Raw genomic sequence first — 8,036 nt, 5'->3', positions numbered from 1 at the left:
GAGAGAGAGAGAGAGAGATGAGATTGGAGATTCCCCTTCTCTATTTGTCCTGGTGGCCATTATCACCGAAAGTGAAGGAGAATCTCAAATTGTGGGTTGTCATCAGAACAGGAATAGATGAAATCTTCCAATGGGGACACTAGTTCTGGTGACACTGCTGACCACCAGGGATTTCCTTCACTTTGGAGGGATTCCCTCTGTGATGTGGCTATCAGACACAGATGGGTTTTTTCCAGTTGTAAAGTCTCAAGAAGTCAGTTGTTTTATATTATTTATTAAATTAAGAAAAGTGTAATTGCTAAAAACATTATTACATACAGTATATAAAAGTCGTTTTCAGGTAACATATTCATAGGCCAATATTAGTTCACCGATGGCTTTATATTTCTAAATTACAACTTTTTTCAAAAGTAGAGGGTACAACTCAGAACCTTAAAGACTTACCTTCAGCCTGCCACTGCTTATTTGCTGTGTATAAGAAAAAAATTATAAAAATAAAAAAGGAAAAGATTAGAAGAAAAATAAAAATTAAAAAAAATAAAAAATATTTAACTTAAATAAAAAAAAAAAAAATATAAAAAGTGATAAATAAAAATAGTAAAACAAAATAACCCTGCCGCCCCCTCCATCTGGTTGCCATTCTCCATTGAGAGGGTGTTGGTGGGGAGGGGGGCGCATTGAGGAACCTGGCCTTGGGGCAGCAGAGAGAGAGATAGGTTGTACTTTACCAACAGGTCTTCTTTAAATTTTGGCCCAGCACAGGCTTATATTTCTTGCTCAGGGTTTTTATCTTGCCCTTACCCTGAATTTTTCAATGCAAGCACCTTTGGGTACCTGCACATACCTTTTGGTATATTGCTTAATGCCCTGGGACCAGGGTTGCCCCCTTTCCCAAAAAATACCTGTTATGGTGGATGTGGCTTTTTGTAGGTACAGCCAAAAGGGGTGTGACCTTGACAATGTGTGCAGAATCACAGTAAAGATACTAAAAGTCAGAGGGTTTCAGGTCTCGTTAATTCATGTTATGGTCTGGATGGGGAGAGCAATGTTAATGAAGCAGTAAGAGATGCCAGGCAACGTACTATACATTTCATTTACTCCAGGCCCTGACCACCATTGTTCTGAGGTCTGTGAACTTACCAGCTCTTAATGGGTTGGCACCAGTCTATGGGGGCTATTTACTACCCTAGCTGCATGAATTTTAGCCACGTGGCAAATTACCTTGGAACCCCTGTACTCTGGGAGTTCTGATATATAAATCCTAACTTTCTTAGTAAAAAAAAAAATGGGATCGCCAATCACCTCCCACTTCCCACAACTTTCTTTTTGCTCTTTAAATTGATGGTCTGCCAGGCAGAAGTCGTAGGTACCATGGGTGAGTGGGATAGCTCTAAATTTTTGCCAATATTGTGTTTTGCATATCAGTGCCCTAAGGTATTAAAGTGATATTAAAGTCAAAGTGTTTTAAGCTATATCAAATGCTGAGTAAATCACTTACAATGGATGCTACTCCTTGATGTTTAAAAGTCTTAGTTCCCTGCAGAATCAGCTGGTCCCCTGAGCACTGATCCTTTCGCTTGCAGAGTTCTATGGAGCCATCCTTGATTGTGCTAGTAAGCTGTGTGTGGCTCCACAAACACGCAGACACGGCAGGGCGAGTCACTTCCATCTCCAGTTCTCCTCTCCTTCTTCTTTCCTTCCCTTTATTTTTCTCTTCCTCCTCCCTTCGCCAAACTAGTAGATGGACAGCTGCCAGAGATTGTGCTCTCCCTTGTGATCTTGTACTGGACAGGAAGTTTAGGGAATTAGAGCTGAGAGACGTGGAGCTGTTTGGAAACAAGATGACTGTAAGTGCTTGGGCAAATATGTAAAGAAATACTTTGCTGGGCAATTTATATTTGTCTGATCGCTGTATTTATTATTGAAAAAAAAGATTAAGGGTTTAATACTACCTTTACCTAATGCAGATTTGCACATACAAACCATAACACGTCACCTAGCCAGAACAGCGTCTACAGCTTCGCACATGTTTTATTACAGGTATGGGACCCATCTTCACAATGCCCCCAAAAGTAGGAAATTAATACAAACCACCTGTCAGGAAATGTTGCTGTCTCTATTCTGTCAGAGGAGATTTCATTTAACTTCCTGTCCCTGAGAAAAACTAACTTCCTGTCCCTGAGAAAAAACAGGAAGTGAAAGGATCCCCATCTTAGACAGTTTTTTTACACCTCTCAGCTCTATTACAGCCAATGTGTTCATGCACAATGTGGCGTTCAGATCCATATTGCAAAGCAGTGTTCCCTGTAGGCATGGAAACAAAAATGATTCCATCAGCCATGTCAAATAGTGTGGCTAGAGGAATCTCCCCTGCATGGGCCATTGTATACTGACAGCTGGTGCCCAATGCTGTCAGAATACCAATAACAGTGACTGAATCTGATTGGCTACAGTCACTGATCAGCTTACAATTTTCTGGCGTCTCCTTTGACAAAAGTTGATTGAAAAATTTACTTTTGTTGAACAGAGTGGTGCTGAAATTTAAACATGTATAGTTAGCTTAAGAGTGGGGCTAGGATCCAGAGAAATAGATTGTTTCCCTTTGCAGTTGGTCTACCTACAATTTCCACACAAACCTTTATCTGTAATTGTTTTTTTAAAGTTCATTTTCTGAGAAATCCTCCAATGTGGATGTACAAAAATTTTTTTAACCGTATGTGTGCAGACATTTACTTGAATATTTTATGGTTGTTGTCGGTCCAAAGCATAGTGCTTTCTAGCTATCTATCGGTTACCTATCGACATGTTAGCAAGTTGTTGGGACAAGTACAATTGACATTTTCAGATGGAGCCACCAGATGGCGTCTTTGGCTGGTTTTGTCTTATATATGGTGGGAAGATTCTTCTTCCAGAGTGTGTGCATTTTTTTTAAGTGCTTCAAAAGAAAACCTAAAACAATATATTTGAAAAAGATTACATGAATAAACCAAACCAACACTGTAGAGCAGCGTTTCTCAACCTTTTTCAGTAGCGGCACCCTTTAAAAGTAGGTAGAATCTCAAGGCATCCTAGTCTAAAATGTACATATAATGTAAAAAATTACGTTGTCCATCCAGATTCCATACCAGGCCCCTATCCCAGATAGGGTTCTGGTATGGTTTTTAAGGGGGAGCCCACACAAACACATAAAAAAACGCAATGGGTATCCCCCAGGGGCGTCTCCAGGTGTGGTGTCACCCGGAGCGGCTTCCAGGTGACACCCCGCTGGGGTTTCAGCACGCATGTGCGACGTCTTCGCGCACACGTGTAATGATGTCACACGTGCTTACCTGGCAAAGAGGGGAGGAGACTTTCACCCGTCAGGGTCCCCTGCTCTCTCGTGCAACTGTCAGGTTCTGTCATTCAATTTGGTGTCACCCCCCTCTGATGGTGCCACTTGGTGTGGGGCCACACCAACAAGTGTACTTCCTGGATATGTAATCTTCCAGGAAGTACACTTGTTCCAGGGACAGTTGTTAGATGGGGAACTGCTCTTATTTTGGAGGACATTTCTATGTTGTACATACTTCTTCTTATATCTTTAGGGACAAGAAGTACAGGGAAATCTCCCTGGGAGAAAAAACAGCAGTAAAAACTTGACAGAGGTTCCTCTATTTAACCACTTCAGGATCGCCGTGCCTCTGTATACTTCCTCATCCTAAAGTGGTTATATCCAGATCATGCCATGCCCCTGCCATGGTTTTTGGGCTCCTCTGGGGGGACAAACAGTGTCAGGGTAGAGAGTGGGAGCAACCAGTAGAACATCCTTTCCCTGATCTGCTCTGTGATGAATGAAGCAGGGAGCGCTGTGCTCTTAACACTTCCTGCTTCAGACTTGCCAGAAGCCAACTGAAGTGCTGGTTACACAGGCGATCAAGCACATTCCTGCGCTTGATCGTCTGTATTGGAGGACAGTAGAGACATCAGGAGTCTAATAGACCCCAGATGTCTCCATAATCCTGTCACCTCCAAATGGTATCACATAGGGGCTTGTTATCCCCCTGTGATAGCAATAAAGTTACGTTAAAAAAAAACAATTAAAAAGTGAAAACACTGTTTAAAAAATAAAACAAAATAAAAATCTAAAAAAACGTAAAACCAACCCTGCCACCCCTGCCATCTGCATGCAAATAAAAAAATGTGTGCTTTGGGCATGTACGTGTACGTAAACAATGATTGCGCCACACATGATAGGTATTCACGAAGATCGGAGTAAGAACAATAAGTCTAGGGCCATAATTCGCTGTTGACTCCACCCTCATTAGCGGTAAAGGCTTTTAAAGTGTTGCCTATGAACAATTTTGATTGTGGTAGTTTTTCCCCATTGCATGGGTACACACAATTTTAATGTTTGACATATTTGGCATCTTTTCATTAGAAGTAACCCCATATTTTATATTTTACAACAACAAAATGGAGTATAAAATTGTGTTTGTGTGCATTAAAATTCCTTTTAGTGTTCTTTTTCCTAAAAATAGTAATTTGATAAACATTTGCACAAATATCGTACAACATAAAAAATCTATAGAGCCTCTGCTTTCAGGAAATATATACTTGTTTGGGTGTTTTAGGTAATGTCCTATCCAAAAATACAGATTTTATTATGTGTGTGCAAAAATGTCAAAATTCCTCCAGTACTAAGGTGGTTAAAACAAATAATGGAAACGTTTTGTCTATAATTATGCTTTAGACCTGGATCAGACCTGGAACGCACACGTTTATGCATGATATGCCGTGCGTTGCATTAAGGCATTCCGTTAATTATGAATAGGCTGTCTTTGCACCACAACATGGCCAAACTGCATCTGTCCGCTGTTTTAACGTGTGTTACTATATTCAGGTGCATTGTCTTAGTAGATTGGGGTGGATTCAATAACATGTACATAGTGCAGCACAGTCAAATGTCATTCCTGCCTTAAGCTCCATGGGATATATACATATAGGTTCCTGGGTGTGAACCCTTATAAATCAGGAGTCTTTTATTATTGCTCTTTCTTTTACTAAATGCACTTCTGCTGGTTAAAAAGAAGTTAACAGCTAAACCCTTCCACAGTGTTTCACAATGTTTACAAATCTCAGCATTGTAAGTGTGCTTTGCATTGCTCCTTAGGTGATAACATTGAACACGGCATAGTTTCACCGCACTCCAGGAATAAACTAAAATAAGAATTAAAGAAGATACCAGGAGTGGGGTTCGAACCCACGCGGACATATGTCCATTGGATCTTAAGTCCAACGCCTTAACCACTCGGCCATCCTGGTGATCGTGCAAAGTTGCTGCACATATCAGCTCATATCCATCTACTATATCGGTGACGTGTATTAGCGTAAAAACATGTATTTAAACCGATCGTATTGCACTTTTTTTAGTTATTAATGTAAGGTGCCGTAATATCATCACAAGAGAATATATCCGGGAAGTGGGCGGTAGCAGCTGAACACCTTCCTGTACGTGGTGCTGACGGAGTGAACCCTCTAAGGATCATCCGACTGAGTCTCCGCCTATCACCGTGTCGCGGGTACGATTCCCGTTTCATGCCAATCTCGTCCATTGTACTTCATTCAATAGTTGTATGATATTTGCGGCGAAGAAGCAGAATATATAAACGGGATGCTTATAATTCAACATTATGTTATAAAATGTGCAGTCTCATGGAGGATGAGACTGGAGGATGAGGATCACCCGCTGTCTGTGTCTTCAATTCAATGGAATGGCAGCCAGAACCTTGTATGTAATGACCGACAATCTGGGGGGAGTCTTGATAGGTACTAATCAACTAGTAAGCACCCCGATTTTTTATTGTTTTTGCATCTGTCAGTGGTCTTTATAGGGAAGAACAAGCCCACATTCACATATGTGCACGAAGCATGCGTCTTTGTACACTTTGCCACAACGCCCAGATGTAATCGGGAGCGTGGTCTCTATGGCGACGGCAGTTTTGGCTTCAGTTGCACTTTTGTTGTTCAAACACAAGGAATCCTATTGATTTCTATGGGCGCTGTTCACAGCGACAGGCGTTTTTCCGTTTGTGACAAAACACTCAGGGGTGAAAGGGGGGCAATCAAGAAGCCAGGTGGCAGGTTATTCAAAACACATAAAAGCCCATCGTACTCCTGACCGGTGAAAGAACCCAGGAAATTCGGGTGGGTGCTAAAATGACAGCGGATGCCTCTGCTAAATGAATCCAGGTTAAGAGAAGTCACTAGCACTCCAGCGTAAATACAAGTCAATATTTATTGACTACAAAGTATCACATAATCAATCACAGGCCTGCAGTGGCGTAACAACCGGGGGGCGCTTGCCCCGGGCGCAGGGCTGAGGGGGGGCGCCGTCACCGACCCCCGCTAAACGAAGCCCCTGGCCGCAGATGCAGTGGCTCCCTCTCTCTGCCTCATGCACCCGGCTCTGTCATCGGGCGGCTCGCTCCTCCGAGGCCACTGCGGGCGGCCCTCTATCAGGCCTGTGATTATGTGACACTTTGTAGTCAATAAATATTGACTTGTATTTCACTGGAAGGCTAGTGACTTCTCTTTACCAGGTGGCAGGTTATGACACGCTGCCCGGTATCTTGATTGCCCGGGAAGCCGGTGTTCTATCAAAGAGTGTGACTGGGTTGGATTGTGTGACCGGTCATGTGGTCACACATTTTAACGTAATCACGCCCACTTTTTCGGCGGTGAAATGTGTGACCGGCAAAAGGTGAAGAATTCCAACACTTTGCAGCTGCTCCAGGGCAGATCGGCATTGCAGATCACATGTGAGGGAGAACCGATCTGTCCTGGAGCAGCTGATAGGTCCTGAAATGTCACTTCTATCCGACCTTGTGGATCAGATTGTTCACATATTTTACCAGCCAGCGGGGCCGACTAGCAAGATACTGAAGCTTGGCCCAGTGGGAGATTCCTCCATCCAGACAGTTTAGCGTAGATGGAGGAATCTGTTGCATTTTTTCCATCTGACCATGGAAAATCTGCAGATAATCTTTAGGTGTATGGCCAGCTTAAAGCTGAATGGGTCGAAAAACACTCCAGTGCTTCTGCAGGAACAGGTACAACGCATAGACCCTGGTACTTTAATCTTCTGAAAGCACCCTGGCCATCATTTGGGCTTTGAGGTTCTAGGGCTTAATGTGGGCAGGGGTAGCCCCTACCTGTAATCATCCCCAAGACCTCAGAGGCCCCTGTGCACACGCATAAGCTGAACATCTGATATGTCTCTCATGAGGAGTTCTTAGTGCTTCCCAGCTGTATCATTGATTTAGTTACTGCAGCAAACATAGAACTGTCATACTAATCAACCTATTCTGATCTCTGTGTTGAACCTGGCTATAGCAGTATGGACACATGTTAGGTAATTTGTAGGTAGATGAGGTTTCCGCCCAAATAGGGGGTTGCTGCTGTTTGTTTGTGTGTGTCTTATGTGTGTGGAGAATGTTGTTCTTTTTTTTATTATGGGTGAGATAGTGGAAGGGGGTTTGTGCATTAATATATAATTTTTACTAAATATTGTATTTATAAAGAATACATTATTAAAACTGCAAACTATAGAGGAAACAAATCCCAGTAATACATTACACAGAAATGCAGGATACCACCAGCTTTAGAGGACTACAAATCCCAGCAATAAATTATACAGCAATGCAGACTATTACCACTAACTATAGAGGACTACAAATCACAGTAATGCATTACAGAGCAATACAGAATACCACCAACTATAAAAGACTACAAATCCCAGTAATACATTATAAAGCAATGCAGATGGCATCAGCTATAAAGGACTACAAATCCAGGTGGTCAGTGCGGGCTCCAGGTGGTCAGTACGGACTACAGGTGGTCAGTACGGACTACAGGTGGTCAGTACGGGCTACAGGTGGTCAGTATGGGCTCTCAGGTGGACAGTGCAGGCTCCAGGTGGTCCTTATGGGCTCTCAGGTGGAAAGTGCAGGCTCCATGTGGCCAGTTCAGGCTTTAGGGGGACAGTGCAGGCTCCAGGG

General features: G+C 42.7%; 1 non-coding gene across 1 annotated transcript; it reads right to left on the bottom strand.

The window, feature by feature from the left end:
* Positions 1-5,218: 5,218 nt before the first annotated feature.
* Positions 5,219-5,301, bottom strand: TRNAL-UAA. The gene has a single exon. It is a non-coding gene; the product is annotated as a tRNA-Leu (tRNA).
* Between the last annotated feature and the right edge of the window lie 2,735 nt (positions 5,302-8,036).

This window comes from Nanorana parkeri, unplaced genomic scaffold, assembly GCF_000935625.1.
Source record: "Nanorana parkeri isolate BGI_ZX_2015 unplaced genomic scaffold, ASM93562v1 scaffold235, whole genome shotgun sequence".
In the NCBI taxonomy this organism is placed as follows: domain Eukaryota; kingdom Metazoa; phylum Chordata; class Amphibia; order Anura; family Dicroglossidae; genus Nanorana; species Nanorana parkeri.
This window is presented reverse-complemented; position numbering and strand designations above follow the sequence as displayed.